At 44.6% G+C, this 17428-nt stretch overlaps 1 pseudogene; it reads left to right on the top strand.

Moving 5' to 3' along the window:
• Positions 1 to 16672, top strand: part of LOC132652391 (grainyhead-like protein 2 homolog) — a 56362-nt pseudogene extending 39690 nt beyond the window's left edge.
• The last annotated feature ends 756 nt before the right edge of the window (positions 16673 to 17428 follow it).

Raw genomic sequence — 17428 nt, 5'->3', positions numbered from 1 at the left:
CACTACTATTACAGTTCTAAGTTCTTGGTCAGTTCTAAGAGGAGACAGTATCATGCCTGCTTTTATGACAAAGCAGCAAGGGCAAAGCAGTGTTCTAAAAGTTCTTTACTGCCTTCAGGTGAGACCTGAGTCGTAGTTTTTTCCTTAGCTGTTTCTACTGTTTGACATAGAGGAAATAAAATAAGATGGCTCTTGATAGGCTATCCTCAAAAGCATCTCAGATTTCTTGGGTAGCTCTTTCATGAGATGGTTCCCTTGAAGGTGGCACATGCGAATAGCCTTTTTTCCTATTAGCTGAATCACAGTGTGGAAGGCTGATAACACATTTGAGCCTTCTGTCATTGTGGACACAAGGGCTAAGATTGTTCTTATTCAGCTGCCTCAGAGTGCTCGGGACGTAAGTGAGCAAGGCGGAGATGTGTGTTAAGAAACTCAGTTGACTGATGCTCCCTTTGGAGGTAAATTAAGTACCGTTGGTTTTAGTGATATAAGCTTCCAACATGGATAGGAATGTTTTCAGACTGTCCCAGGTAGTGTGCATGTGCTTTTATAAGCTGGGTCCCTACCAACCCGACTTGGGAAGTGTTGAATGGCTCTCTGGTGGCAGGAAGCTCACTCAGGCAGGAGTCACAGTTTTGTGTTACCCACAGGACTGGGGTTAATTACTGTGTCCATCTCCTATGTGAGACCAGGAGGTAGTGAGCTGTTTGCTCTGGGTGGAAAATCTAGTCTTCTCTGTTCTTGCCCTCAGCCTGTGATCATCAGCATCTTCATTGTCTTCATCTAGCACTTTGGTGGTGCTTCCCCTCAGTCCCCAACACTCATGGAATTCTCCCGGGAGCCTCCTGTAAATTTAGCATTTTTATTATTTTTTAAACCATGTGTGCATTGCATGTGGGTATGTACACGTATGTGCAGGTGTTAGTGGAGGTCAGATGCATTGGATCCCTCGGAGCTGGAGGACAGAAAGCTTAGCCCCCTGCCATGGTGCTAGGAACCTAACTCTGGTCCTCTACAAGAGCAGTGTACAGCCTTTATTGCTGAACCACCTCCCCAGCCTCCTTTTAAATTGTATTAAAGTAATTAATTTTTATTTGCACATAATATTTGTACTTATTTATCTGGTGTGGTACGATCACTTGACAGTGTAAATAGTGTATACTGATCAATTTGGTGTAATTAATACTTCTAGTTCCTCAAATATTATCATTTCTAAGTCAACAGCCTCCTTTTAGGAGACTGAGGAGCAGGGAAGTTGAGCAACATGCCAAATTTGTACAGTAATAAACTACAAAGCAGGGATTTTAAATCCATAGAGGTGGTCTGACTGCTGAAGTCCTGTCCTAACCATTCTGCTAAGTGATTGCTAGACACTGCCTCATGGGCTAGTCTTCAGAGAAATGATCATTTTCTACAAGTCTGCATCTACGCCTGAGACTAAAGAATTGTAAATCTCCACTTTTCTGATTTCTCTTCTAATTCCCTTAGTCTGTCTGGAAAGCATAAGAACTTTGAAAGCAAATGCAGAACTGACTCCAGAGAGAATGTTCTGGTCTCAGTGGAGTGGGTTGAACCTTCACTGTGGCAACCAGGAAAGGGAGAACTGTAGGAAGCCAGGACAGTCTTCAAGAGAGGTCTGTTGAAGTGGCCTGTGTTGTCTCCTGTCGGGAGCTCACCGTGGATGTGAGAGGCTGCTGCAACTTGGGTGCCATCAGCTTTTCCGTGGTCCTGACCTTCTGAACAGAAAAGGAGAGGCAGGCTCAGCAACCTCCCTTTTGTGGCTCCATCTTTCTCCCTCAGTGGGGATGGTGGTGTAGAGCCTGCAGGGGAGGACAGGTTAGTACCCTGTGGTGTGACACTCTCTGATGTATTTAACCATTTCTGCCTGTCTTCTCCAGCAGCAGCGTCCTTGTTAAACGGATGTTCAGGCCCATGGAAGAGGAGTTTGGTCCGACACCGTCTAAACAGATTAAAGAAGAAAACGTAAAGCGAGGTATCTCTCCTTCCTGTGTGCCACTGGTGTGAAGGTTAGGGAGTGTCTTGTCAAGAACTCACTCCCTGAGACTGAACCATTCCCAATCCTGGTGGGCTTTCCCTCATATGGGAGGTTACAGGCTTTTCCATTACAGGCCTTGGAGGAACGGTTATGTGGCTCCCAACTCCTCCAGCAGGGAAATACATAGTTCAGAGGACATTGGCTCTGTGAGTGCGTCTCATGAACCAGTGATTCAGAGATATTCAATAGATAAAACAATTAACAACAAAAGGTTGGGCACGGCCATATGAGATGGTGGCTCCCAGTTCACCATCACTTGTTTTCACCTCCATTCCTTGGTGTCTTTTCCTCCCTGACTTTACTTAGGAATAGGGCAGAGTCATAGGGAAACCAGGAGTCACACTGGTGTGTGGAATTATATTTACAGCCTGGTAGCTGGTCCAATAACTATTTTTCAAAGCTTGTGAAACTGCCACCAAAATTGCCACTACAAATTGTATTGGCCTATAAGTAAAAGTTAAGGTATGGCTTCTGAAACTTTGAATTCAGACACAGAGGGCGCTGTAACCTACCAGCGGTAAGAACCACCTCCACGCTACCTCCAAGAGCTTCTCTTTGGAGAAGGATGGAGACATCACTGGGCCCTTGCTCTTAGCAGGGGCTTGGCTCTGGTATTGAGGGTTAGTGGCAGCTCCTACTTGTCAGAAGTCGCTCAAGAAGAATGGTGACAGTTAACAGCAAAGCCATCGTTACAGGTTGTTTTTCCTTTGCAGCCACTTGTCAGGGTAACTGGGTCAGAGTCATTTTGGGGCTCCACAAGAGGCTGCCTGCCTTTGGCTGTGTGATGTCTGGGATGTTCAGTGCTGGTTCCTGTTGTGGTTGGCAGGATTGTTGCCATTGGTACATCCCAGAATAAATCTAATGAAAACTGGCTCTGTGGGCAAGCCCTCTAACAGTCTGGAGCCCAGTATGGCCTCTAGGCTAGCTGTCAGCAAGCCTGACAGGGGAAGGCTGAGACTGCCCCACCTGCTCAACAAAACAGAACAAAATGAAGCACCCGAGCTCTTACCAGCCACCCCTGAGCAACAGGAAGAGCAATGGTTCAAGCTGAGGCTATTTATTAGTAGTGCTAATTTTAATAGAATGTAATCTCTCTAGGGTCATCCTGATGGAAGTTGCTCTTTCCCTCTCTTTCTGTTGTTGAGAGCTTCAAGAAGTTACAGAATTTCCATCAAGTAATAGCTACCAGTATGTCTTCCTCTTGAATTTACTCTTCCTTATCTGGATGTAGCCAGGGTCCGCATTCTAAGTATTTTTCTCACACTGTTCACATTGCCTCCTTTTCTGATAGCCTTTGGGTTCTAGGCAGCTTAACTGACATGGAAGTGATGCAGGATTGCTTCAAGGGACTAAAGTTGTAAACTTGTAGGAAATGCAGTCAGTCTGCATATTTACTCGGCACTTCTGTTTTGATGTTTGATAAAGAAGGCACCAGTGCCCAAGTCTGCCTCTCTCCTTCCTCTGCCTCTCCTCCCGTTACCACAGTCACCGCAATCTAGCTGAACATTCACAGGCCACAGAAGGGACTTTGGGCAGAACCCCTGTCAATGTGGCCTTTATATGCACAGCTTTAAGAAAGCCTTTGGGACTGAGGGGGAGGGGAGACATGGAGTTTGGATTTGGCTGATTTCATTTCCCAGTCCTGCCTTTGTTTTTCTGCCGATGGTGATGGTAGCTAGGTGGATTTAAGATGATAGTTGAGATGTAGGCTCACCAGTGTTTTGCTGTTATTGTTTTAACCTGGGGCAGTTTTCCCTAGTGTGGACAGATGAGGGGTTTCAGCTTTTTCTTCCCTTGGGTGGGAAGTTATGCTGCTGCCAGAGGATAAAAAGAGTAGCCCTCTGGAATGCCGGACTGCACCTGAATGACAGTGGCCAGTTTTTTGTTTGTTTGTTTGTTTGTTTGTTTGTTTGTTTTGTTTGTTTTTGTTTTCTGGAAGCTGCCCTTTCAGCATGATTGCTGGAGTGGTGGGCACAGGAGGAGGACTCAGTGGTCAGGGGAAGCAGAAGCAAGGGTGACCATGTTTGTGGGACCCCACAGGTGCATCTTAGCCTCCCGAGGTCCATTTACATTGCTGAGATCGGCAGTGCCTGCCCATCTTAGCCTGCACACTCCCCAGTTCAGAGCTCTTACAGAGAAGTGAAAGGAAAAGCTATGCCCTCACTGGAGGGCACAGGGGCCACACCTACTTCCTGGTTGCTTCTGTAGGTTGAAGACTGAGCCTCTCTGTGTGCTGGGCCTAGATGAAGCCTACCACATGGACCTTATTTCCCAGAACTGGCAGCAGGCACCTATGTGCTGGATGCTAGTGTCCTACTTCACAGATTATCCAGACAGGGAAAGATTAAGTCATTAGGGTCACAGCAGGGGCTGAGCTGGACTTGCACCCAAATCTGTGATTCTCTGCATCCTAAGTTCTTCCTGGACTGTCCTAGGTGCTACCCTGGTACCCTTCCAAGCCTGTGCAGGAGAATGTCTGCCTGACCTTCTCTTCTCCTGGTGTCATTCCTTTCTAGATTTGGTGCTTCTATGCTCTTCACAACTCAGAGATACTCGAGTATCTTAGTCTTCTCCCTCACCTCACCATGGTAGGAGCTGTCTGGGAAGCATCCTCTTTTTGGCTCTTTCTTTATGACTCTCACAATGGTGTCTAGGTCATCTGGTACCTGCCTGTCTCTCCTAATGGACCATAAACTCCCTAAAGGCAGAGAATGGGGTCTATTAGCTCTCTGCCTCAACCTCAGCTCTTGGTATATACAGCCTATGGCACCCAGGAGCCTTCAGTGGTATTCACTGAATGAGCACAGGGAACAGTAGTCATGAGGAGACTGTGTGCCTTTCTTGAGAAACTAAAGTGTGGATCTAGGTGGCAGAGCTGGTACATCCCAGTAGTCATTGGCCTTTTGGCAGAGCAGGTGGTGTCAGCTTGAGACTCCCATGTGACAGGAGTCACGCTGGCTGTCCCCTTCTCTTGCAGTGCTTTTGTACGTGCGGAAGGAGAGTGATGACGTGTTGGACGCCCTGATGCTGAGATCGCCCACAGTGAAGGGCCTGATGGAAGCGGTAAGCCACAGCCCCCTCAGCCTCCAGAGTCCCTGCCCTGCCACCTGCGCAGAACTTAGGTGGCTCCAGAATCAGAAAGAAAGTGAAGAGTCGAGTTCTTTGTAAATATCCATGTCTGTGTCAGCCTATCAGCGTGTTAAGACAGACTTTTGGAATAACAGCCAAATTCCTATTGGTTCCAGACTAATCATCCCAGTCAGATGCTTTGGAGGAAGGATAACATGGGGCTTTTGTTTATCTGTTTTAATAAAACCAAATTAGGTGCATATAGTGTACAAATAAACACAAACCAAAAAATGTATGGTGCCTTGTTGGCTTGGGTAGCGTATTCCAAAGTGGAGAGAGGACATGTTGGTTATGGGGAAAGATCTGCTGCAGAACTGCAGTGGTTTGAGATGATTCTCCCCTTCTCTCCGCTGCCCTAGGCCAGGGTTAGCAGCACGACCTAGGGAAAGCTGTGTTTTATTCACACGCTGTTCACCTAGCTTTGACTGTGCCTCAGTATGAGCAGTTTCAGAGACAGCTGTGCAGTAGGGGATAGGCTGTGGCAGTGATGGGGGCCAGCGCTGCCTCTCACCTCTCCTGGGGGCTGCTGGTCTGAGAAATGCATCGGATGGGATATTTGGGCTTATGGCTGAACACTGCAGTACGTGAGGAAGTTCCTATGTGTAGACCACACAACACAGTGGCCTGAGATCACTTTCATTTGTACTTTTCCCTGGTGTATGTCCATGCTAGAACATGCTACAAACCAGCGCTTCCTTCTCTTTACTGGCAGAGTAATCATTCACTGTATGAACACAACATACTTCATTTTTTTTTCATTCATTCAGCTGACAGGTCCATGTGCTTTTCCTTCTTGGGGTGCTCCTGAGAATGCCCTGCTGTGAATGCTCATGGGCTACTTTCTGTTTGGACATCTGTTTCCAATTCTTTAGGAGTATATACAGAGTAAAACTGGCAGGAAGACACAAAATGCCCTCTATTACACGATTCAATTTATCAGTAATGTCCAGAATCAATGACTTCTGGGAGAGAGAAAGCAGGCAAGTTTGCCATGGGTTGGGGAGCAGAAGGAAGATCTACACTAGTGCATTTCCTGTGGAAGTGATGAGAATGTTTTGGAACTTGAGAGAACAGCTGTGTGATATTGTAAATGTATTGTGAGTGTCTATCTACAGTTCTGAGTAGTAATCAGAAAAAAATTAGAAGAATGTGGCCACGGTGGGTTTCATACTGCTCCCACTCTGGCATTTCATGACCCTGGTCATTCTGAGCAGAGCAGCACTGTCACTCTCCAGAAAGCGCAGGAGGAGGCTTGGCAGCTTTTTATTTGTCGTGACTTGTGGGGACTATTGATTTCTATTCTACTCAGAGCAGAAACAAATCCAGAAGCAAATGCAAGAAAGACTATGAAACTTCTAATGAACTATGATTTTTGTTGTTTGTTTTGTTTTGAGACAGGGTCTTACTGTGTAGCCCCAGCTGACCTGCAATTCACTGACTGTATAAGCAAGGCTGGCCTATATAATTCAGAGATCCACCTGCTTCTGCCCCGGTAGTGCCAGGACTAAAGGCTGTGTCACCACCATCATGGGCTCTGAATTTTAAACTGATTAGAAAGAACAGATACTACAAAAGGCCTAGAAGGGATGGACCAAGATTTTTTTTAATGACCTTGAAATTGCTGAAGGATGGATAAATGGTCTACAAAATAATGTAAAATAGTCAGATTTCTCTGAACATCATTGTCCACTTCCATACCTTAGTCTGGTTTTTAAGAGCAGATAAAATAATTGTTTATAGGAGTATCTAGAGGTTATTTCAATGCACATTCTTAGTCCTTCCTGCTGAAGAGGCAATGTTGCTGAAGATTCAGGCTGACCTGGATTCTTGCCTCACCTTTCTGAGCACAGGGATTATGGGACTGTAAGCATATACCACGAGGCCTTGTAGGAATCCATATTTAACCAACTCCTAGAACAGCCTGAGGGATGGATACCACAGATCTAGAACAGGTTTGAACTGCTGTGCTATGCTGGGATCCTGCTTTGGTCCTTGGTGTTTTTTTTTTTCCTTCTGTAACCTCTGTCTACTTTCATAAGTACCCTGAAGATGTGTTCACACTGGACCACTGTGGAACAAAAGGTCACTTCACCTACTCAACAGCAACTTTTCTAACTTTTCAGCCTCCCTTCAACTCCTGTGTTGTTTTGGTAGATGGTAAATGGGGGTGAGGCAGGGGAATGGGTAGAGAGATCTGCAAGCCTTGGAAACTTCAGGTTCCCTCCATGGCTTTAGTCATAGTCTTCAGGCAATTCTGGCTTCATCTTCCTTTCAACTTGGAACAAAAAAGTTTCCTTAACGTTTAACACAAACTACCTGCTTGCTTCTGGAGTGTTACAAGTGGGAAAGGTGGTCAGGAAGAGCCTTTTCAGGGTCCACAAGTGGACTGGTAGTGATCTACAAACCAAGTTCATTGACCTTAGGGGTGTCAAGACCACAGGCTCTGTCGAAGGGGACCATCAGCGTGTGATGGAGATGGTGTCTTTTGAAGAACACTAGAGCTTACTAATGTCGTTCTCTTTTTAAAAATGATTTATTTGTTTTATGTGCATTGGTGTTTTGCCTGTATATATGTCTGTGTAAGTGTGTCAAGTCACTTGGAGCTGGATTACAGTCAGTTGTAAACTGCCATGTGGGTGTTGGGAATTGAACTCAGGTCCTCTGGAAGAACAGGCAGTGCTCTTAACCACTGAGCCATTTCTCCAGCTAATGTAATTCTATCCTGAGTTGATTTGTGTCTCTGTGTGAGGTAGGAAAACTGACTGGAATGTGGATCCGCCGAGAACCAGGATATTTTATTATACTCACATTTACCAGTACATGTTTGTATGTTATAATAAATATGTACATGGGTGTATAATATGCATGTGTAATGTATGTGTATTCCTATATATTGTAATATGTATGCATAAAATGAATACATAAATTTATACATCATCTCTCCATATCTAGAATTTGTTTCACAACTTTCCATAATACTAAACTTCATGAGTACTCAAGTCCATGTATTTTATATAAAATAGCATATTCCTACGCAACTTCGGCAATCCTCCATCTGCTTTAAACCATCCCTAGTTACACTACCTGATGAATGTAAAAGCTATGTAGATAGCATTGTTTAAGAAGTAATGGCAAAAAATGTCTATACATATTCAGCACAAGCACAACTTTTATAAAATACTTTTGATCTTTAGTCACTTAACCCTGTGGGTGCTGCCTGCAGTTATCGAGGGCAGACTGTATAGATGTCCGTATTGTTAGTGGCATAAATATGGGTGATATGTGCTTGTGTGAAATGAATCCACATATGTAAACGTGTCAAGAGTACAGTAGAGTGGTCAGTATTCCCTGTCTTCAGCCATGACTCTGTTACTTGGATATATGTTCCCTTTTACTTATTTTATTGCAGTTTTGTCATTAGCATACAAGACATTAGATTAAAACATTTTTGAACGAAGTGAGTTTTAGTACACTCTCCTCCCTCAGTCTTCCCACCTCTTGTCCCCAACCTCTGGCAACCTCCTTCAGTCTCTTTTCTTCTTTCATGTCATACGTTTTTTCTGGTTTTGTTTTTAAAGTAGTCTTTTACTTTTTAAAAAAGAAAATAATTATTGACAGTGATGAAATGTGACTCTGTCACCTAAAAAAAATACAACTGTGTTTCCACCCTTCCTTCAGGTGTGAACTGGTATTTGAATCAGAAGGTACCATATCAGACATATTCATGAACAGTCCCGAGGTGGTGACTTTCTGTAGCCCACATGGATGTCCTACAGCCTGTGAGCCAGGCCACATGATGGGTGCAGTAGCTCGGTTAGCTAGAAGGTGGTATGCTCACTTTAAAAAAAACTGGTGTTTGTGTGTATGTGTGTGCACATGTGTTTTCATCAGTGAGCATGGGCTGTGTCATGTGTGGAGGTCAGAGGACAACACTGAGGTCACTTCAGCTTCCCCCTGATTGAGACAGGCTCAGTCTCTGCTGTAGCACCTGCTGCAAGTCCATGGGAGCTCGGCCATTGCAGGTGTGCACTGCAGCATCTGGCTAAACGTGCAGTTTGGACATCCAGACTCAGGTCCCCATGCTGTGTGGCAGGCACTTTAACCACTTAACCACTGAGGTGTGTGGGCTTGCTGTTTCTTGAGACTGTTTCAGAGCTTGCCTGGCTCTTACCACAAGCATACACAGCAGCAAGCAAAAGATCATACCTCCTAACTGTGCTACTTCCTGTGGGCCAAGCATTCATACACACTAGTCTAGGGGGGCCATTCCTGAAACCACCACATAGTAACCTTATGAAGAGTGAACTTTGACCACAGAACCTCGGAGCTTGTTCTGGAGGTCAGTGAAGCCACTCAGACCTCAGGGCTCTTGCACATGCTGTCCCCTCTGCCAGGATGCTCTTCTTTCATATCACGATGTTGGGGCTGCTCACCCCCAGCTCGTGGGGCCTGTCAGACCACTCACATAAATAACACCTCTTCTCTGTGTGCCTCCACCTGCTTTATTTTATTTCAACCTGGTGTCTTGATCAGTTTTTATTGTCAACTTGACATGACCTAGAGTCACCTAGGACAAGGGACCCTCAGTTGAAGAATTGCCTGAGACAGACTGGCTTTTGGCCATTTCTGTGAAAAATTGTCTTGACTGATGAATGATATGGGAAGACCCAGCCTGCTGAGTCAGCACTGTCTCTAGACGGCTGAGCAAGAGCCAGTCAGAAAACCAGTAAGCAGCTTTCCTTTCTGCCTTTCTGCTTTACTTCCTGCTTGAGTTTTTTAGCTTCTCAGTAACAGACTGGTATTTGAGGTATAAGAGGAAATAAACTTTGTCCTCAAGTTGCTGATGGTCAGAATGTTTTGCTACTGCAAGAGGAAAGAAGCCAGACCACCTGGCATACCTAATATTGGTTGGGTGTTCCTTCCTTCTTTTCTCCAGTAGAATATACAGTCCCGAGGGGTTTGTCTCTTGCTGTCAGTTGCATATCCTCAGGCCTTGGGCACAATGTTTGTTGCAAATGTTTGCTATTTGCAGAGTATGTCCCACCATGCTGAGTGCTACAGGCTCCTTTTAATTATTGTCATACTCCTATGAACATGGCATGGAAATAGCATCATCACCATTTTACAGATAGGGAAAATGAGGCTGGAAGACATAGGTGCCTCTTTTACCAAGCTCTACCCCAAATGGTGGCACCACCCTAAGCTCTCCATCAACTCAAGTCTAGGTAGGCAGATGTCCATATGTTTACATAAAAGAAGAATAAACAATGCCAGTCACACAAAGAGTAAAGGGAAAGCAAGAATCAATAATAAGCATCTGGGAAAGAGGCGGGATAGACAGTTGATTGATCAGCCCTTTGCCAAGTACATGCTTTGGAGAGTGGAGAGCCTAATTACTGAAAAGAGGAGCCAGGAATCGATTCCTTTTTCTTTTAGAAAAAAGGGCGACTGAACAGACATGAGACTACTGCTGTTGAGTAAGCAAACTTTTTCACTTGAAAATTAAAAAGAAATTGCAAGTGACACTAACCAAAGCCAAATCTTAGAAGGCAACTGAGTGAGAATAATTAGGTGAAAATACTGGGGACTCCATCCTCCCCCTCCCCCTACCCCCAGCACACGTACACATGCAGCAAGCACTATGCACAGAAAGGAATGCTATCCAGGGCTTCCTACTTTTTTGTGCCATGGGTGCCTTTTGCAATTTCAAATCCATTGACTCTTTGAGAGTGCTTTTAAGTATCTAAACTAAAACAGAATTACAAAGAAAAGCAATGGCATTATGAAAGGCAGTCACCAAGATGGTAGAAAGTGTCTGTGATGTAGGATAGTGCATCAGATATGATGTAGGGATAAGATGAGTAGCACCCAGTGCGGTGGGTGAGTGCAGCCCATACTGTGAAATGCATACAGAAATTTTTAAAGATTCATTATTTTGTGTGTATGTCTGTGCACATCTGTCCCTACTGATGAGGAAGTAGTGAACATCCTTGTGGAAATAGAACCCGAGTCCTTTGCAAGAAGAACAAGTGCTCTTGGCCGCTGAGCCAGCTTTCCACCCTGCAGGCCGAATGCTAATGCACCACAAAATATCCGTGATCCCCACCACCAAAAAACAAGCTAGTTGCTGTGTGGGAAAGGCATAGAAAGGTTCTGGTTTGAGGCTAATTTAAGTATGGGTGTATGTATGTTGTCCTATCCGAGTTCTGTGCATCGTCTTGCTGTGGCTCTGGCCAGCTATGCTGAGGAAGTAATCAGGAAATAATGTGGAAGCAGGCTGCTCTCAAGGAGTTTCTGAGAACTAGTTCTGTTCACTGAGTGGTTCTAGATCCCCAGGGAATGAGTAAGGAAGTGAGGTCACTCTTGAGAGCCTTGCCATTTCAGCAAGAACTGAATTCAGTTCAGAGCTCAAAAGACAGAGCTAGCTCACCATACCGGGTTCCTCTCTCTCTCCCTCCTCCCTCTCCCTTCTTCCATCTCTTTCTGGGTCTCAGGCTGCCTTCAAAACTTGCTATGCAGGGGAGGTTGACCTTGAACATATGCTCCACCTGCAGTGCTGAGATTGTACAGATACCCTTCACACCCAGTTTATGTGGTCTTGGGGCTCAAACCTAGCCTTGTGTATACTAGGAAAGCACTCTTATCAACCTGTCTAAAATGGAAGTGGCTCCCTTTTATTTGCATATGCAAATAGGACACCAAGGGGCTTGCTAAATAGTGTAGGGGCCTCAATGGGAGGAAGAGAGAAGAGAGTAGAGGCAATGTAAAGTATTCCTGAGAGGCTTAACATTTTTTATTAACTTCTCAACTTTTTATTTCTCATTTTATTGAATTATGGTTCAATTGTCTTTGTTACACATTATATGACAGAGTATCTTTGGGAAATTCAGTATGTATGTGTATATGCATTTACTATTATATAAACTAGACCAACTGTGTCATTGTAATTTATCTGCTAAATTTCTCCAATTCTGAATTAAGTCTTCCACCATGCGTGTGTGTTTTTGAGACTTCCTGTGTCCATTCATTTCCCTTAGCTTTTGCCTCTCCAGCTGCTACTCATCTGCTTCTCATTTTATCTGCCTATTTGTTTGTTTACATTTTCTGCAAACAGGCCCTTCTAACACAAGGCCTGTTTTCTTTGCTGCCTCCAGGCTCTTGTGAGAAATGTTGCCTTTTCTATTTATTTGCACGTTCATGTGGAAGTCAGTAAACAACTTGCAAGAGTCAAGGTTCTTGCCTTCCACCTTGTGTTTCTGGAGTTGAGCTCACCTGGCCAGCCTTGGTGGTGAGGGCCTTTACCCACTGAGCCATCCCACTGGCCAACAAGTGTGTTGTTTTGTTTTGTTAACTTTTGTTCATTGGGCCTTATTGTGGCTGTGGGGAAACCTCATCAGGACCACCAGTGATGTGCCCCACGCAGGCAAGAGGATACTTGTCTAGTCTGTCTTTATCACCCTGCCTCTCTGTCTTGCTTCTGAGTGTACATATGGTGAAGAGGTCTTTCTGCCCTGTGGTAGGGATGGAAAGGCAGGAACCTAGGGTTCTCTGGAACAAACTTTTCTCAGGATCTCAGCTCTCCCCTAGGGTTCTGCAGCCCTTTTCTAGCCTGTGCTGCACTTCCTAAGTCTGGGTCCCAACCTTACCTGTGAGCCACTAGCGAGGGGATGGCACATAGTTGGAGTAGATCTTTCTCAAATACATCTTGCCACTTTGTACTTACAAAAATGACACAATCATAAAAATAAGCACTGTGGAATTATACAAAGTAAAAGGGAGCTTGAATCTGACCATTTATCAATGTAGCTATCATTAATAGATTGCTATGTCATTTAAATATTTTATATACATTTAAATATATGTAAACATTAAAAATTCAGATAAGATTATACTATATTGACAAATTTTCACTTATTTTCCCCTCTAATATGCTAGCAATTTTTAAAGTGTAAGTGAAGAAAATGTCAAGATATTTAATGCATATTTGTTATGACTTTCCTCTGTTATGAACAGGTATGTTCCAAACATGTTTGAGCATGAGAGTATTTCTGTATGTCCGATTACTAGACATGATGTCAATGGCTCATATTCATTTTTAAAAACTATGCTTCTGTCAAACTTCTTTTCCAGGAGGCTGAGGGTCACTATTCCTTATATAGAATCTGAACACTGCTGTTTCCTCATGCTCTGACCAACATTAGATTATGACTTCAGTTTTGTTTCGTTTTAGATTTTTTAGATTAATTTTTAATGTGTCATTTGTCTGCCGTGTGTGCAGGTACATTTGGAGGCCAAAAGAGGGCATCAGATCCATCAGAGCTGTAAACCAAAAGCAGAAAATGTTTAAACCTGCTGGATCTCTCATTCCCTTCCTTCCCCCTGCCCCCCGCTTGGTTTTCCAAGACAGGATTTCTGTCCTGGACTCACTTTGTAGACCAGGCTGGCCTCCAACTCACAGATCCACCTGCCTCTGCCTTCCAGAGTGCTGGGATTATAGGGGTGTGCCATGGCACCTGGCTCATTTGCATTTTTGATAGTTAAATTAAAAGTACTATCCTATCATTATTTTCATTTGAAATTTTTAAGTAAAAGTTCAGTGCAGTTTTCATATGCTTATTGCCTGATTATATTCTTCTTGTATATAATTTTTCTGTTTTTTTTTCTTTCTTCTCTGCCCTGTTCCCCATCGAGTTCTTTTTAACGAAGCAGTTTGCTCTGTATATATTGTTTGTATTTTAAAATGCTTCCGAGCATATTATTTTTCTTTGTGGTATGTTTGAGCTACTGATATTTCAGAATTCCACAGTTATTACTATTCAGGCTTGTTTTGCAGGTGTCATGTCTCCCGGAAAAACTGTACTTAGGATGATGGCTATCTGAAGAATGAACTCATGTTTATCTTTTCCTGTGCTTTCATGGTCTCAGTGGTCTCATCTTTCATATATAAATCTTTTATCCACCTGAACTTTTTCTCTCACTACCTCTTGAGGTTGGTCTGGAGAGCACTCCATCGCTCATGCTGACCTCAGGGCTGGGCTCACAGGGGTGAACCACTGCAAGTGGCTCAGTTGAAATGTGTTTTGATGCATGGCTACCTATTTAATCCAACATTGTGAGTAGATGTTTTTTTTTTTTCCAAGGGATTGGAAATGCCACTTTTATCAAGATTGTTTTGCTGAGTGATTTAAGATCTATCCAAAGGGAGAATCAAAATTGGGATGGCACTAGACATGGGCTCTGACACACTGCGAAGCATGAGCTGCATTTCTCTTCCTTCTAAGGGCAGAGGAAATAATGACTTGGTGAAACTAGTCAGGGCCATAGTTAGTGAGCTGTGACCCTGTGGCTGCTAACGTGGATTGGGGCTCCATTCACTTCTCTACACCTTATTTTGTTAATCTATAAAGCCAGTGGCTTGGGCTGAATGGTCTCAGCAGTTAGTGCAGGGAAAGTGTTCATCATGAGATTTCCTGACGTGTCTCATTAGGGGACTGTGCTGTGCTCAGATGTGAGGTCTGAGCTGGAATGCTGTGCTTCCCAGTGTGTCCCTGCTCTCTGCTGACCACTTTCCTGTTATTCATGTTTCAGCTGTCTGAGAAGTATGGGCTGCCAGTGGAGAAAATCACAAAGCTTTATCAGAAGAGCAAAAATGGGTAAGAAAAAAGCTAACTCAGCTAGCTGCCCTGTCTGCAAGGTACATTTTTAATATAGCTTCACCTGTTGTCACATCCGTGGCCCACGATGCTAGCAGTTCAGGCAGGGAGACCCACAATGCATTTCTAACATGTCACCCGAGGTGCTTTCATCTACTGACAGCCTCACATGGGCGGGAGTAGTCTAGAGGTGGTGGGACATCGGGGAAAATGACGTTGCAGAACTACATGTAGCTCTTCACATTGGCTTCTGAGTGACACAGTACGGACAAAAATTAGCTGAGGCTAAAGGAAATTATTTCAAGGTAATCATTAATGAAATCTCAAATGGGCGTCAGGCTGCTCGCCCACATGGTAAGGAACAGTGAACAGTTAGTCCTTCCTGGTTGGGTGGTGAGGAGCCTCTGGGTTCCCTGCTCCATTTCCTCCTCACAGGCTCACTGAGGAGGAATGAAGCCCAGGGCCTGCTTAAGTATTTGCCCCAGGTCTCACTTTCAGTAAACAGAAAGCATATTCAATGCCTGCAGGGCGGTGGGCCGCTTCAATGGCCTCAAGGATCAAGTGCTTCCCTCTCCTCTGCCCCTCTTAAGACCTTTCTAAGGCTTCCTCTTTGGGAGTAGGTACCATAAAACTCTTCTGGACCCTTTTCATAAAGAAAATGTGACCTGGGTTCTCGGGCTTTCTGATTTTGCAGTCTTTGGCTGACGGAGCATCAAACTTGAACTCCTGTTAGACACTCGGTGAATGTGTGCTGCAGTTCTTTCCAAGATCAGTGCAGTAGGCTGGGGATACCACTTTGAGTGAAGCCTCAAGTCTTGCTGGCTAGAGAGCTTCAGTGTGGACAAACACACTGCTGATAGCACTGCCTTCAGCACTGGGCCTGTGAAGGCCTATGCATAAGGCTTTTATCCCAACATCAGCCCACTAAGCGTGGGTGCCTTTTAATTCCATAAAAGAACAAACTGAAGGTATGGCAGCATCCCTGATGACACCACTATAAAGTGATTCAGGGAGTCATTCTTTCTCAAATGGAAATCTCTTTGGCTAACAAGAGTGAGACAGGCTCAGGCACTTCTCAGTCACAGATAGAGGTGCTGGAGGGACACTTTACTGGTTAAGAGCGTGTGTGGCTCTTCCACAGGACCCTGGTTTCATTCTCAGCACCTACATGGCATCTCACAACTACCTGCAATTCTAGTCCAGGGGATTAAATTGGTCTTCAGAACTCTGAGGGTACCATGCACAATGCACACATACCGTACACAGAGATGCATTCAGGCAAAACACTCAAATATAAGACAAAAACAAAATTTATATAAAAAAATCACAGATAGACTCTGGAAGTTGGTTTTCTTGAAACCAAACCACCATGGAGTAGGCAGCCAGGAAGAGGTGAAGTAGCTTGGGGTGAGGCAAAGCCAGCTTTAGACCCAGCTCAGGCGTTCATTGGCTGGGTGAAGTTGGAGAGCCATTGACCTTACTGAGTTGTTTCTTACTTGCAAAGCGCTGCTGATAAAACTTGCCTTTATAGTTGCTGTAGAGTCATATGTAACTTTTACTGTACATGTGTGTTCAGCCAAGGGCAGTTGAGGTTTGTAATGAAAATACAGAGGGGCCTAAGAATGTGATTAGTCAGTAGCTTGAAGGCTGCTCTTGCATAAAGCCCTCTGTTCACTGGCTTTGTTTCTTACCCCACCCCATCTCACCCAATTTCGGCAGCATCCTGGTGAACATGGATGACAACATCATTGAACACTATTCAAATGAGGACACCTTCATCCTCAACATGGAGAGCATGGTGGAAGGCTTCAAGATCACGCTTATGGAGATCTGAGCACTGGGCCCAAGTCCCCTTGACAGGAGCTTCCGGTGCACTCCTTCCTGGGAGAGGTGGGCTCGCTGCCCTACAACCTGGAGACCCATCTCACCCATCTCTAGTGACTGTTACAAGACTGCTTGGAAGGGGGCAGGGCCCAAGGCCCACCAACAGACCAACAGTCAACTCTTCTACTTGCTTGGAGCTGAAGCCTGTATCCCTCGGCTAAGTTCTTTAAGCCTGTCAGGCCCTTATTTATTGTCCATTTTTTCCCCAAGAGCCTGGAGTCCAGGCCCTCCAGGACTCTACAAGTTAATGATAGCTCCACCTGAGACCTCCAGAGTTCCCCCTTCAAGGGAAACACAGCTAGTCCATTCATCTCGAAGAGCCTGGGGAACTGCGATGCCTTTTTTCTTACCTCTCCACATTTCTTGAGTGGATGGACAAGATGAGCTGCTTCTTGGCACAGTCGTCATGGGTGGGGTAAAGAGGACACCCATTTTCTGGCCTGGAACCTTCAGGTTGCTCTGAGGAAGGTCATTTTGCTTAAATACCTCCAGGGGATCTCAGCAAATAGCCACTGGGCCTTGTTCAGGAAGACATTCCGCTACCATGTCAGTAATAAGGAGCACAAAGTATGATTGACAGCCATGTACATAATTTGTACCTAATATTGCAATAATATATTTTACCTGTGGTGTGTGGGCATGTTTACTGCCATTGCCCTGGAGGGGACATACTTGGAGACTCAGAGCATTCTGCTCTATCTGAGAG

Source organism: Meriones unguiculatus, chromosome 1 (genome assembly GCF_030254825.1).
Source record: "Meriones unguiculatus strain TT.TT164.6M chromosome 1, Bangor_MerUng_6.1, whole genome shotgun sequence".
Lineage (NCBI taxonomy): Eukaryota > Metazoa > Chordata > Mammalia > Rodentia > Muridae > Meriones > Meriones unguiculatus.
This window is presented reverse-complemented; position numbering and strand designations above follow the sequence as displayed.